General features: G+C 37.4%; 1 pseudogene; it reads right to left on the bottom strand.

Annotated features, from left to right (window-relative positions):
* Window positions 1-582: 582 nt before the first annotated feature.
* LOC134728877 (putative ankyrin repeat domain-containing protein 20A2) lies at window positions 583-9,223 on the bottom strand (annotated as a pseudogene).
* Between the last annotated feature and the right edge of the window lie 7,065 nt (window positions 9,224-16,288).

The raw sequence follows: 16,288 nt of genomic DNA, 5'->3' as shown, positions 1-16,288 counted from the left end.
GATTCCTATCTCAGAATAAAAGTAAAATTCCAAAGGCCTTTGAGGTCCTAGGTAAACAGGTCTCTACCTCCCTCTCTGACTTCAAAGCTCCTACAACTCCCTCCTGTAATTACTCCATTCCCACTGTACGTGAAGCCTGCCACCCCTCAGCCTGAAAATAGAGATCTAATGCCTTACTCATAAATCACAGGCAGCTACAAGTATCTTTGTACTGAACAAAATTATATTCCAATGATAGTCATTGAGCCTTGAAATAAAAATTAGGAGCTAATTATTAATATAAATATTCAAAGTAAACTATAAATACCAGTGGGAAGACTAAACCAAATATAGTTTTGCTAAATATTACATGTATCCTAAATTATGATTTTATAACAAGTAGGTGCCTTTAAAACATTACATAGTCATAAAAATATGTAATTTGACATATTTTCAAATTTGTTAAATTAATATGATTAATAACAAAGATATACCAACTAAAATACATAAAAAGCTACTTAAAGCAAGGTATTACAAGACACAGCAATACACTTCAGTTCATCTGGGAAATCTAGAATTAAGTGTCAAAAAAATCAATTAAATTTTAATTTGAAAATACTCATTTCAGGTGTAAACATTTCCATTTATACTTACATTATGGTCTTAACATGTGGCAACATAAAGTCATTAAAATTATTATTTCAGCAGTACAGAACTATCTACCTTAAAATATGACTCTGTGCCTAATAAAATTTCATAGGTGACACAATGTCTTTTCTCAAAGTAAATCATCTCTCACCTCTACCTTTTATTTCCTAGAAATGAGGCACGTTTCTAAGCTGGTATAGTAAACACGGTTTTCCTTTTTTTTTTTATTAAAACAGCTTTGTTGAAATATAATTTACATACTATAGAATGTATCTGTTTTAACTTAAAGTTAAAAGATTTTTTAGTCCATTTACTGAGTTGTGCAGCCATCTCTACAATCCAACTTTACAGCATTTCCATCACTGCAAGATCCCTCACCCCCATTAGCAGTAACTACCAGCTTTCAGCCCCAGCCCTTTGCAAACATTAGTCTACTTTTTTTCCCTATACGTTTATCTTTTCTGGATGCTTCATGTAAATGGAATTATACAGTATGGTAAACGCACTTTTTATCCATTGATTTTTATATTCAACTAAGTTCAACATGTATCCAGAACCAAATGTTTAAATTTTCTTTCTAAAAGTTTGAAAATATTTATCTTCCTTGATACTTACTACTCTTTCTGCTTTCTCTCTCTCATATTGAAAGAGACTTTCTTTTAAATGATCACATTCATTCATTACCTTCTTATTTTTCTCTTCTAGCATGAGGTCTTTCTTTCCACTCTCAATAAAGCCTCTTTGGATATTAGTTACTATCTCTTTATGATCCTCTTTCTGATGAACATCATCTAGTTGCTGTTCAATGCACGGATTTTCATGTTGGAGTTGACATATCCTCTCTTCTACACAGCTCCACTTTCCAGTGGAATTATTCACTTTAGCTTCTGCATTTTCATATGTCTCTTTCATTTCCTTTATTTGCTGCTGTGTTTGGCTTAGGTCGTTTGGAGAGTTTCTAAAGACAATGACTTTTTTCTGAGAGTATCTCTTTTCTTACGGAACTTATCTTTTAAGGTATTGAATTTAATTTGCGTTTTAGAAAGTTGTTCAGTAAGAAACTCATTCTTATCTTCTTCTTCGGAAATATCAGAACTCATTTTTACTTGTACGGAAACATCTTGTGTTCACTCTAATGCAAGTTTTAGGTTTCTTTCTGTTTTCACACTTTCACTGTGTTTACTTATAGCAGCAGTCAGTCTAGACTGATGATTCAATTTCAGCTTCCAGTCTTTTGTTGCTTTCTTCTTCCTTCAACAGTTCGGAATTGAGCCTCGTATTCTCAGCTTTGAGATCATTAAGCTCTTGTTGATACCGGAATGCTGTTTTTGTTATCAATTCCTCATTGAGTTTTATATACTTTTCAAGGGCAGCATTTGTTTTTTAACAATTTTAACGTCCTTAAGATATTTATTTTCTTTTTCCAGGTTGTCATTTTTCATTGTGCATATTTCCTGTCTGAGTATAGCAATATCTGTCTTCAAAATGCAATTTTCATCCATCAGATCTCTCATTTCTTCGTGATTATGAAAATCCTAAATAAAACAAAAGAAAATTTTAGCTAGTACTCAATAAAATAACATATCATGATTACCTCTGAAGTTAAAGAATAACCTGCACATCCATATACTAAAAAGGTTACTGTAAGTGGATATCCAACTGGAGAAAAAGTTGAAGCAAAACTTTGAACCTTATAGAGCATAAGTTCCAAAAAGTTCAGAAATTTATTTAAAGTCAATGAATTTATAAAAGTAAACACACACACACACACACATGCACACCAGAGAATTTTTAAGAATTTCAGAATTGGAAAAGCCTTTCCCTGAATTACAACAAACTCAAAAGCATAAATTAAAGCATTAACAAATTTGACTAAATTAAAATATATCAAAAAATTGCATTTACACTTTGATATCTAACCCATACACCACCCTATAGTAAGAACCTTACTTCACACGTACTTGGACAGATAAAATTTCCCAGAGTTACTACAGTTCTGTTTCACTGATAACATTCTATTTCAATTTGACTCTTTTAACACTTTTATAGTCAGTTGTAAGAATTACATTTACTAAATCATAAATCTAGACATTATACGAGTCACTCCTATATACATTCATTGATGAACTCATCTAGTTACCACAATTTTGAAAAAGAAATGTTAAAAATATAAGCAAGCTACAGGATTTTCCCCAGGACTTCTGACTCTACTTCTAGTTCTCTGACAGATCACAGTTACTTCTGTGGTGTAAATGTATCAATACGAAAGAAAACTTTTATTTCAAAACACCAATGGTAAATAAGATAAAATTTATAGAGCTCTTCTTAGAATATCATGAGATTATTTGTGATTGCAATAATTTGTTTCCTCTTTATAGTATTAGGTACAGTAATCAATATGAAATAGCGGGAAGTACAAGGAACAATTTTACTGGGAAAAAAATCTTTATCAATAGGTTATCACTAAGTATATATTATGGCATATTATTGTTTTCAAAAGCTCTTTGTAATAAAATAATATCCTATGTGGATGCCAAGATTTATAATAAATATTAATAATTGTACCTGTAAGTGTCATCATTCATTTTTTGAAAATGAGATAACATTTCTGGTTTGTTTTATACCAAAATATTATATATTACATCAAGAGGATATTATAAGTAACATTGATAAAATAAAGTTTAAAATATAGAATTTTTACCAAAGATTGATTTATCTGATTTGGAGTATTTCTTGTAGTCTTCAGTTTCATCTCTAGTGATTGAACAGTTGGTTCAAGTTGTTTTGCTTCAACTTCTTTCTTATATTGTTTCTCTTTCCTTTCTAATTCTTCTCTATTTTTTTGTACAGCATATTAACATTTGTTTTTTCTTCACTTTCTTGTCTTAAGATGCATCTGCAGATAAAGACATTTATCTTAAAATTCATTTTGTTAAAAAACAAAGAGATCATCCTGTGATCTACCTCTGCAGATGCTCTTTATCATCCTAATAAAATTTCTATGTTCTGGATTATTTATCCTTTGTAGTTCTCAGATATTTAATTTCTCACTTCAACATCTTCAAACTAATGCATATACTTGAAAAGTAGTAAGGAAAGAATATTCTGCTAAAGTTTTTGTTACTAGTCACTCTAGTATGTATTATAAAAAAGGATACTGGAAATAATTCAGTATAGTTAGAAGTTCAAAATTACCTTTTCAAATCACACAGTCATAATTACTCCCCGATTAGAAAAGATCATTTACAATCAACTAAATTTTTTAAGTTACTATTTATTGACAAGCGTATAAGTTCACTAGAAATAAATTTTCATCTCTATGAAATATTGTAGGTGTCTCTCCAAATGATTTACAGAGTAAGATGTCTCTCACACAAACTATATCTGCAGATGATTGTCATCTAAAACTAGGCTAAAGAGTCTACCATCTGTTACCCCACACTTTTTATAATTCTTTCTTAATACTTCCAATTCACCTTCTTATTACATATATTTTATATATTTATTAAGCTGTTGTTCATTATGTGTAATATATAATTAATGCCCTTAATAAGTATGTGTATGTTTACACAAGTTATGTTTTCCTGTGAAATCTAGTCCCAGAAGTGGAGTTGTTGAGTTAAAGGGATGTCAGGTTATTTGAAATTTTGATACACAGCACTAAGTTACCCTTCAGAAATAATTTACCAATTTCATATACCAACAGTGTATGAGAATGCCTTTTTCCTCACATTTTCAATGGTAGTAATTACTTTTTCAATATCAGCATGACTTTACAAAATATATCTTATTTTATGTTAATTTGCATTTTTCTGATTACCAGGCAGGGCTAAATATCCCTGGTAAAACTATAAAACTTGTTAATCATAAGGAACATTAGTCCAATTTTGAATTAGTTTATAGCACAATGACAATTATCTGCTGAGAAATGCTGCTATAGGTGGCCAGGCACGGTGGCTCACTCCTGTAAACCCAGCACTTTGGGAGGCCGAGGTGGGCAGAACACCTGAGGTCAGGAGTTCGAGACAAGCCTGGATAACATGGTGAAACCTCATTTCTACTAAAAATACAAAAAATTAGTTGGGCAGGGTGGCACATGTCTGTAATCTCAGCTACTAGGGAGGCTGAGTCAGGAGAATCACTTGAACCCAGTATGCATAGGTTGCAGTGAGGTGAGAACACACCATTGCACTCCGGCTTGGGCAACAAGAGAGAAACTCCATCTCAGAAAAAAAAAAAAAAAACAAATAAAAAAACAAACAAAAACACACTGCTATAGGCTTACTTACTTATCATGCTCTTCCTTCAGTTTCTTGGGAAATTGCTGAGGATACGTTTTCCCAACCTTTCTCTTTTTGGTTAATCTGTCAACAGCAGCAGAAGACGTACTATGACATACATTTTCTGATAGTTGTAGTTTTTCACTTTTGTTTGTATTATTTCCTTCTTTGACCTTTAATAAAAGTAATATGAATAATAATTATTATTTTATTCAATAAAAAAACTTTTTCCCTGATTTTTTCACTTGATTCAGGTTAACTATCACCATTTTAATGATAAAAGTATTTTGTGCTTACTTTAATTTTATCATTATACATAATAATTATAAGATACTTATCATTTTATCATTGAAATTTTTGTCAAGTCTGCTCATTTCTGTTTGAGTGAATGGAATAATTTTCCAAAATTTCAAAAAGGACTCTTCTCCATTTTGTGCTTTTATTCGCATCCACTCTTTGCTATCTGATATAAACGTTTATGCTATCTGACTGGCAGAAACAGAGAAATAAAAAGACACAGGCATGACATATATGTTCTGTCATTGCCACCTGGATTTTACATGAAATAACCAGATTAAGAGGATGTGACCTTGTAGACCTTCAGGAAGAGTAAAGAAGTTATCCCTTTTCTGCACTGAGCTATTCTTTTCCCCACTGCCTTTTATCTCTTTTTTTTTTTTTTTTTTTTGGATCCTGGGATATCAAAAAAGTGAAAGTTCTCCCTGAACTATGGGAACCAATGTTTGCCACAACACAAGAAGCAGAGTGAAACTGCTGAGTTTCTAGTGCAGAATTCTGGAAAACGAGATGCTTCCCAGATTTCACATTCAATTACCACAAACATTTATAGGTAGAAAACATACAGTACTGTTATCTACTTTAGCCCCATTATCTACTGAAAATGGGAGTCAAACCAACCAAGACATATGAAATGTTTCATCCAGAGCTCTTGAGGTGGCATTCCCCAGCATTTCACGGCACCAAATAGCGTGATACAATTCCATATTGCTGAATTACATAAATTACCAGATAAATTTATCAAATTAGTCAGATATATTAAAAGTCTAACTTGAGCAAAGCAATTTAACACCTCAGAGGGTGGGAAAAGGCCTCATCTGCTTTTACTTTGAAAGAAGAAAATCTCTCGATTTTTGTCTATCTTTAGAACACCATGTACAGAACTCAACTTTCTACTAAAGAGTCAAAGGCTAAATTTTTAGCCAAGAAATTATGCTTCTTTCTTACATGATAAAAATCATACATGCCAAAACTTAACATACTTTATTAAACAACATAATGTAAGGTCTGATTCAACAGAAATATTGGAGTGGTGATTTTTTAAAATATGTGGAAGTATATATTTGTTTTCAAAATATTGGAAATAAGCATGATGGAACTATACATTCAAACAGTTTGAGCTAAGCAGATAAACTTGTATGCATGAAAACACATTAAACAGACTCATTTGGCTGGGAATATTCATTGCAACTCTCAAGGCTAGACGTGTTTTTGTGGCTCATCTCAGTCATTGCTTCCCTCCCATTGTATTCCCATTCTATCATTAAATAAATGTAATTCATCCCTAAATGAATACAGAAAAAAGAATCTAGAATCTAAAGCTTATTTCTTTAGCAATTTCTTTATGTTGATCTGGTTCAGAAGGTCACATGGTATATGGCTGAATTAGTTTCCCAGCTCATATGCCACTTGGAAGACTGAGAGTGAGACTTAGGTTGATTAATGAAGAAACATTATGAGAACATTCTCCAGAACCGTTGTTTAGATAGCAGGACTAATCTACTTTGACACATAATTACACATTTAGAAAACCCCGCTGTAACTGTACACATGAGATTTTCTTGAATAGAAAATTTGACTAAATCAAATAATTGATAAAGAGAAAAAAGAAGCAGCAAGTGAACCTCCGTCTTTTTGAAGTTGGACTTTCTCTTTCTCCAAAGCCAGGAACTCTACTTGTAACATGCCTACCTCATTCTTTTTACTATTATTATACTTTAAGTTTTGGTACATGTGCACAATGTGCAGGTTTGTTACATATGTATACATGTGCTATGTTAGTGACCTTGGAATATCTTGCTGTAAGTCTTCTAGCTATATTTTTGATGTTCTCTCACTATGTGGCAAAGAATAACCCGCATTTTATAATTCAAGATTCATACTTTTGTAGTTATTAACACTGGGATTGTCATACAGCGGCTTCTGGAATAAGCACTGTGTTGGTTTTCTGTTTTTATAAGTATCTGTAGGAGCAGAAATACTGTGACTTTCTATCTGAATCATACGCTTCATTTCTTTGGGGTGGGTAAACCACAAATCAAAAAGACTTTCTGGATCTCTAGACTGAGACCAATGCCTAATGTCTAATTTCCAATTAGTGGTATTTGGGTTTATATATTTTTCCTTTTGCATGTCAAACTCTTAATCATCTTTCATTTCAATCATAATTACTGCGTTCCTTACTTTTTCAGTTTCTATATCATAACAAAAATTTTCATCATCTGTGTTAGAAACAAGCTGTGTGTCTGGTTTGTTATCATTTTTATAGTCTGATTTATTTTAATTTAAATGAAGCTTAGAAGATGACTAGTAAGTGTATTTCAGGGACCTGGAGTGTGAATGGAATAAAAAGACATTTGACATGGGCTTCCTCTGTTCAGGCGCTGCCTGGACTGCCACAGAGCTAGACCCTCCAGATACATTTTTCTCCTCACAATCAGGGACATGATTCATCAGACTAGAGGGCACTCCTTTTTTGTTCATCCCTCTTTAGAGTTACCATGTAGGAGCTCTTCCTCGGGGCAAGCAGTAATTTTGGAGTTTTCAGAACTTTTACCAATATTCAGCTTGAACTTGTTTGTAATGAATTTTAAAGAAAGTCATGAATATATAGATTGAGTCCCTTTATCACTGTTCTTACCCAGTTCTGGTTCTTGAGACTTTTTGGGGGGGGGGGCAGGTGCAAAATGGAAAACAAATTTGCTTATTTTGTTTCTCAGATGTCTTTTCTGTCAGAGTGTATGTTTTAAAATTAGCTTTAATCAAGTATAAACAAAGAAATATTAGAAAATAGTTAAAATTTAACTGTGAAACTTAATCTATGTGTTGCTACTCTTAAATTATGGGATTGTAACTAAAAAGTGAAAAATAATTTGCCTTGGCTTAACATAGGACAGAAACATGAACCAGCAAGCTGAACTCTCAGTGTCTGTTTGGACTAAACTTAATGCATTTGTGTAAAATCTACCAGAAATGAATTCAAAGATGATAGGTAGTATTATAAAAGCTTCCTCTCTTACGAAGACTTTACCTAAGCATACCAGAAAGAGTGAGCCCTTACAGTGCATGTTTATTTCTGAAGATTCACTAGAGCACTAGGCAAACACTAAATTATTAAGAGCTAAACTGAACACCAATAAGAAAGAGAAGCAAAATTTTAAATTCTAATTCAAATGATATACTACGATAGTGTTATGTATCTAGATAGAATTTCTGCTTATATCCACTTCTAATATATTTTAAGTTCCGGTAGTGATAGGGTTTGGATTTTTTAAATTTTAGTAATGTTTACTATGTATTTATGTTGAAATAAAGTTATTGTTCACACCCTGACACCAAAGGTCCCATTCTGCAAGGTAGGATTCTCGTAATAGGCAACTGCATTGACTTTTATGACCCCATTCACTCCCTGAACACAGACACAGAAGTCAACTGGTGACCACAAAACAGAATAAATCTTTAACCTCGGCACTGGTGACCAGAAATATAAAACTGCAACATTTGAAGCACTGGCAATGATGACTCCTTTAATACTACTTTAACTCAGTGGCCATTGTTGTTAAACTGTTCATAATTTCTATTCCTCAGTAATATGACCCAATACTTCATGTTACCTTGTGTATTATGAGTAAGGTTATATAAATAAAACAGCAAGATAATTCTGAAAATTTCTTGCCTCAATTCCAAGGGTAAAGACAGCTATGAGTTACTAGAGATACTAAGAATTACTAGAATAACTAATAGTTACTAGAGATAGTAAGAATATCTTAAGTTTCATAACTGGTTAAGATGTTTTAAAAATTAAATATAAAATTATGATCTATTGGATTCTAAAGGTATAGTCTGAAAGGTCATGTCATTTGGACTATGCTTTGTTAGTAAAGCAAAAAAAAAAACCCTAATATTAAACAAGAACTTAAATTTTCATATACCTGTGATTGCTTCTTTTCACTTCTTTCACACTTTTCTTGCTCTTCCTCTAAAGCCACTGGTAAGGTTTGTTCTGTTGACAAATTCATTGATTTAGTTCAAATGAACTAAGAAGAGTTAGATAAAGACTATAATCTTTATAAAAATAAATAGAGAATAACATTTCTTTGTATTTTATATTTTGAGAGTTTGAATGAAACAATGTTTACTGAAATATTTACTTCTGTAAGAAATACTTCTAATTATCCAAAACTTCAACAAACCACTTGGGGAGACACCAGATATCACCAGATTCAAGCCATGCAAAATCTCAGGGTCACTCACAAATTGTTCCACCCAACATAAGTCAACAAAACTGTTGGAAACAAAACAGAAATTTGAAATACAGTCAAAATATACAATGTAATGCTTTACTATACTTTGTAACACTATCTTTTTAACAAGACACTAATTGAGTTGGCAGTTACTAATAATTTGCAAAATTATTGTTCTTTATACCTCAATTAGTGTGCACCCGATTTTTTACATCACAAATGTTTTCCCCTGCTATTCTGAAAAATTTATTTTCATCTTTTAAGACTCAGAAAGTAGGCTGGGCATAATAGCTCACATCTGTAATCCCAGCACTTTGGAAGGCCAAAATGGGAGAATTGCTCAAGGCCAAGAGTTTAAGACCAGCCTGGGAGCCATAGGTAACCTTGACTCTACAAAAAATTAGACAGGTATGGTGATATGTTCCTGTTGTCCCCGCTACTCAAGAAGCTTAGATGAGAAGATCCCTCAAGCCCAGGAGTCTGAGGTGTCAGTGAGTCTCAATCATGCCATTGAACTCCAATCCTGGGTGATAGAGTAAGAACTTGCCTCCAAAAAGAGGAAAAAAAAAAAGGCTCAGAATGCTATGTGAAATCTTCCTTGATTCTAGCTATCTTTCTCCACACACACAGGTGTCTGCTTTGTTGGGGTCCCTTAGTACCTTGTCAATTTTTCTAGTGTCACTTTACCACCTGACCTGCACATCATGTCTTTACATGTTGACCCCCTTTGCTGCTAGACGGTAGAGGACAATCTTTTGAATCATCTTTGTATAAACAGTCTTAATTTTGCTAAATAATTACTTATTGAGTTCCTGCTAAGTGTTAGGCACTGGGGAATAAGAAAGGAAAATAGAAGCTGTCAGGGATGGCTTTCCTAAAGATCATCCATGAGCTGAGACTTAGAGAGTGAGGTTAGCCAGATTAAGCGAGGCAGAGGGCAGGAAACGGTGAGCACATGCCAGGCAGCAACAAGAGAGGAAGATAAGCCTCCAAGAGAGTATGCATTTCTCTGCAGAAGAGGAAGGGTGAGGGGGCCATTACCAGCAGCTCAGTAATTCCAGAGAAAAAGGCAGATGGGGAAAGGGATACAGATGGAGATTTGGGCAGAAATCAGTTTCCTTTTCTTTTCTTTTTTGGGACAAGGTTATACTCTGTCTCCCAAACTGGAGGGCAGTGGCATGATCTCAGCTCACTGCAACCCGGCCTCCCAGGTTCAAGTAATTCTCCTGCCTCAGCCTCCTGAGTAGCTGAGATTACAGGCGCGTGCCACTACCACCTGCTAATTTTTGTATTTTATTAGAGATGGGGTTTCACCTTGTTGGCCAGGCTGGTCTTGAACTTCTGACCTCAAATGATCCACTTGCCTCAGCCTCCCAAAGTGCTGGGATCACAGACATGAGCCACCGTGCCCAACCCAGAAGTCAGTTTCTGAAATCCTTATATAAACCTTTAAGATGCTTGGACATTAGGTATTCAGGAGTGGTTCACGGATCTATTTGCATTAGGGATAATTCACTCTAAATACTGCGAGGAGCATAAAATTCTGAGGCATATAAATCAATGAACAAAGATAAAATATAAGGCAATGTTGCAAAGATGATGCAGGCCTGAGGAGATGTTTTCAGAAATATTTAGGATATAGGTATCAGTGGCCATTATAAGAATGAATTTCTATTGAATAAATAAATGTATATATCTGGGTCCCTGGAGAAATATACTCTGCTCATTACTTTATAAATTTTATCAAATGAGAAGTAAAATAATATACATAAACTCTTTCAGTTACTTGTATTTACTTTACACTTTTTCTGTTTCAGTTTTACTGTGCCAAGGAAATGCATTTGGGTTTTGTGGTGGTTGTTGTGGTTGTGGTTGTTTTTGTTTTTTGAGATGGAATTTCACTCTTCCTGCCCAGTCTGAAGTGCAGTGGTGTGATCTCAGCTCATGGCAACCTCTGCCTCCTGGGTTCAAGTGATTCTCCTGCCTCAGCCTCCCAAGTAGCTGGAATTACAGGCATGTGCCACCATGAACAGCTAATTTTGTGTTTTTAGTAGAGATGGGTTTCTCCATGTTGGTCAGGCTGGTCTCAAACTCCCAACCTCAGGTTATCTGCCTGCCTCAGCCTCCCAAAGTGCTGGGATTACAGGCACTAGCCACCGCACCCAGCAACATATGGGGATTTTGTTTTAAAAGTTCTGTTTCCTGGATCTACCAAGCTCATGAGAAAATAGAGCAAACAAGTCATTTGCATAGGTAAGAAACTTTGGATTTATAGCTTGTCCTCACTACTCTAGAAGATTATGCATTCCTTCCCGCCTGAGGACCCGCCTGGCCGTGACTCCCGCCCCTCTCCTCCTCCGAAGAGAGATCGGGGCCACCCCAGGGGTCGTCTGCAGCCACCGGGGACGGGGCTGGGGGTAGGTTCCTGCCCCGGTGCAACCGCCCCTGGGCAGACCGCCTGGCTCGGTCGCAGCCACGGCGACATCTAGCCCCGGTTCTGCGAGGCTGGGCGCGCCAGCCAGCTTGGGAGTCGCCCGGCGCCTGTAGCTGGGCGCCCAGGTGGTGGAGCATGCCCTGGGTGGCCTCTGGATCGCGGGTGCCCCTGGCCTGAGAGCCTGCCAGACCCTGCCCCGGCCCGGCTCCTCCTCTGTCAGAGCTCCAGATCTCTATCCAGGGGCCCTCTGCAGCCACCGGGGATGGGGCTGAGGGCCGGTTCCCGCCCCTGTGCAGCTGCTGCAGGACAGACCGCCTGGCTTGGCCACAGCCACAGGGACATTTGGCCCTGCTTCCGAGATGTGGGGAGTGTGGGCGGGCTCGGGAGTTGCCTGGAGGCTGCTGCCTGCACGCAGAAGGCGGCTGCAGCTCGGGTGCCCAGGCGGGCTGGAGGTGCATGGCCTGGTCGGCCTTGGGATCGCCAGCGCGCCCAGCCTGAGGGCCCCCAGGCCGTGCCTCCCGACCACTCCTCCACCTGAGGCAGATCGGAGCCGTTTGTATGGGCACTCGGCAGTCACCTCGTGTGGGGTTGAGCGGTGGTTCTCAGTTCTCACTCCTGTGCAGCTGCTGCCACAGGGCAGAATACCTGGCTTGGCTGCAGCCACTGGGACACGTGGCCCTGCTTCTGTGATGCTAGGAGCGCGAGCGGGCTCGGGGGTTGCCAGGCAGCTGCTGCCTGCACTCAGAGGGCGATGGCAGCTTGGGCGCCCAGATGGCGGAGCATGGTTTGGGTGGCCTCTGGAATGCGTGTGCGCCAGGCCTGAGGGTCACCCTGGTGGGGCCACATACCCCGGTCTTCCTCTGCTGGAGCCTGGAGCAGCTGGAATGGCCACTATTCCGTCACAGGGGATAGAGTTAAGTTTTCTTATCCCACCCATGCACACAAAAAGGTGACTATTCTGTGAGGTAATAAACGTGTTAATTGACTTCATTCATGCCGCTCTGCATCCACAAGTAAGGCTTTCATAACAATGACACAGAAAATAAATGTTGCTAAGGAGGTGGAGAAGTTGGAGCCCTCATTATCTGGCTGCTAGGAATAGAAAATGATGCCCTTGCTGCGGAAAACAATTTGGTTGTTCCTCACAGAATGAGCATTGGGTGAAAAATGAAATCAAGATGGAAATGTAAAAAATTTCTTTGAACTGGATGACACAACCTATCAAGACCTCTGGGATACAGCAAAGGCACTGCTAAGAGCAAAGTTTGTAGTCCTAAAAACCTACATCAAAAAGTCTGAAAGAGCACAAACAGACAATCTAAGTTCACATCTCAGGGAACTAGAGAAGCAGGAACAAGCCAGACCCAATCCCAGCAAACACAGGAAATAACAAAGATCAGAGCAGAACTAAATGAAATTGACACAACAACAACAACAACAAATACAAAACATAAATAAAACAAAAAGTTGGCTATTTGAAAAGATAAATAAAATTGATAGACCATTAGCAAGATTAACAAAGGAAAGAAGACAGAAAATCCAAATAACCTCACTAAGAAATGAAACAGGGGATATTACAACTGACACCACTGAAATATTAAAGATTATTCAAGGGTACTATGAACTCCTTTTGGCACATAAACTACAAAACATGGAAGAGTTGGATAAATTCCTGGAAAAATACAACTCTCCTAGCTTAAATCAGGAAGAATTAGATACCCCAAGCAGACCAATAAAGCAAGCAGCAAGATTGAAATGGTAATTTTAAAATTACCAGCAAAAAAAAGCGGAGGGCCAGACAGATTCACAGCAGAATTCTACCAGACATTCAAAGAATGTCTTCTTTCATTCAAGGAAGAGATGATACCAATCTTTTCATACTATTCCACAAGACAGAGAAAGAAGAAACCCTTCCTTATTCATTCTATGAAGCCAGCATCACCCTAATACCAAAACCATGGAAGGACATAACCAAAAAAGAAAACTACAGACCAATATCCTTGATGAACGCAGATGCCAAAATCCTTAACAAAATACTATCTAACTGAATCCGACAACATATCAAAAAATAATCCACCATGATCAAGTGGGTTTTATACCAATGATATAGGAGTGGTTTCACAGATGCAAGTCAATAAGTGTGATACACCAAATAAACAGAATTAAAAAAATCTAATATGATTATATCAACAGGTGCAGAAAAAACATTTGACAAAATCTAGCATTGCTTTATGATTAAAGCTCTCAGCAAAATAGGCATACAAGGGACATATCTTAATGTAATAAAAGCCATCTATGACAAACCCACAGCCAACATAATACTGAATGGGGAAACGGTGAAAGCATTCCCTTTGAGAACTGGAACAAGACGAGGAGCCTACTCTCACCACTCCTCTTCAACATAGTACTGGAAATCCTAGCCAGAGCAATCAGACAAAAGAAGGAAATAGAGGAAATCCAAATCGGTAAAGAGGAAATCAAACTGTCACTTGTTGCTGATGATATAATCTTTTGCCTAGAAAACCCTACGGACTCCTCTAGAAACCTCCTAGAACTGATAAAAGAATTCAGCAAAGTTTCCAGATACAAGATTAATGGACACAAATCAGTAGCTCTTCCATACATCAACAGCTACCAAGCAGAGAATCACATCAAGAACTCAACCCCTTTTACAATAGCTGCGACAAACAACAACAACAAAAAAACAAAACTTAGGAATATACCTAGCAAAGGAATCAAAGGACCGCTACAATGAAAATTACAAAACACTACTGAAAGAAATCATAGATGGAGCCAAGCACGGTGGCACATGCCTATAATCCGAGCTACTCGGGAAGCTGAGGCAGGAGAATCGCTTGACCCCGGGAGGCAGAAGTTGTAGTGAGCCGAGATCACACCATTGCACTCCCACCTCAGCGACAAGAGCAAAACTCCCTCTGGAAAAAAAATAAGAAAGAAAAGAAGTCATAGATGACACAAACAAATGGAAATGCATCCCCATGCTCATGGATGGGTAGAACCAATATTGTGAAAATTAACATTCTGTTAAAGGCAATCTACAAATTCAATGCAATCCCCATCTGAATGCCACCATCATTCTTCACAGAATTACAAAAACAATTCTAAAATTAATATGGAACCAAAAGAGAGCCATGTAACCAAACCAAGCCTAAGCAAAAAGAACCTGGAGGTATCACACTACTTGATTTCAAACTGTACAATAAGGCCATAGTTACCAAAACACCAATGTACTGGTTTAAAAATAGGAACATAGACTAATGGAACAGAAGAGAGAACTCAGAAATTAACCCAATTACTTACAGCCAACTGATCTTCGACAAAGTAAACAAAAACATAAAGTGGGGAAAGGACCCCCTTTTCAACACATGATGTTGGGATAATTGGCGAGCCACATGTTGGGGAATAAAACTGGATTCTCATCTCTCATCTTATACAAAAATCTACTCAAGATGGATTAAGAACTTAAATCTAATTCCTGAACTATAAAAATTCTAGAAGATAACACTGGATAAACCCTTCTAGACATTGACGTACGCAAGGATTTCATGACCAAGAACCCAAATGCAAATGCAATAAAAACAAAGATAAATAGCTGGGACTTAATTAAACTAAACAGCTTTTGCATGGCAAAGGGAACAGTCAGCAGAGTAAATGGACAACTCAAAGAGTGGGACCCCTGAACATGACCCTGACCCCTGACCCTGATCCCTAACCCCTGACCCTGACCCCTAACCCCTGACCCTAACCCTAACCCCTAACCCTAACCCTTAACCGTAACCCCTAAGCCTAACCCCTAACCACAACCCTCACCCTCACACTAATCCAACCCTAACCCCTTATCCCTAACCCCTAACCTCTCTTAACCTCTAACTCTAAACGTTGACTCTTAACTCTTAACTCTGACCCCAACGCCTATCTCCAACCCCTAACCCTAAACTTAACCCCTAACCCCTAACCCTAACACCAACCTTAACCTTAGGCTCGTTACTACGTTTGTACTATGTCAATGTTGATTATTATGATCTCTGTCTTAGGACTGCATGGCAGCAAGGGGATTGCGGATCTTATATTAATATTTTTGTATTGAGGCAGTGCATTAGCATTACAGGTGCTTGTTACATGAGCAATGGGAGTGTCATATTTTGGGTGTCATGTCTGCATTAGGAATGCTGCATTTGTCTTCCGAGGCTGCGGTGTGGATCTCGCACTGCGGCCGCCTCGGCTTGGCTGGGGAGAACCTCGGTTGGCAAGATTCAGAGGGGCTTTTGGTTTCCCTTTTCCACACTGAGCCCTTCTAACTGGTCTCTGACCCTGATTATTCAGGGCTGCAAAAGGGAAGGATTTTATTCACCGTCTATGCGGTCCCAAGTTGTCCCAAAGCGAGG

Source organism: Pan paniscus, chromosome 14 (assembly GCF_029289425.2).
Source record: "Pan paniscus chromosome 14, NHGRI_mPanPan1-v2.0_pri, whole genome shotgun sequence".
In the NCBI taxonomy this organism is placed as follows: domain Eukaryota; kingdom Metazoa; phylum Chordata; class Mammalia; order Primates; family Hominidae; genus Pan; species Pan paniscus.
Note: the sequence above shows the minus strand (reverse complement) of the source record. Positions and strands in the feature narration are given on the sequence as shown.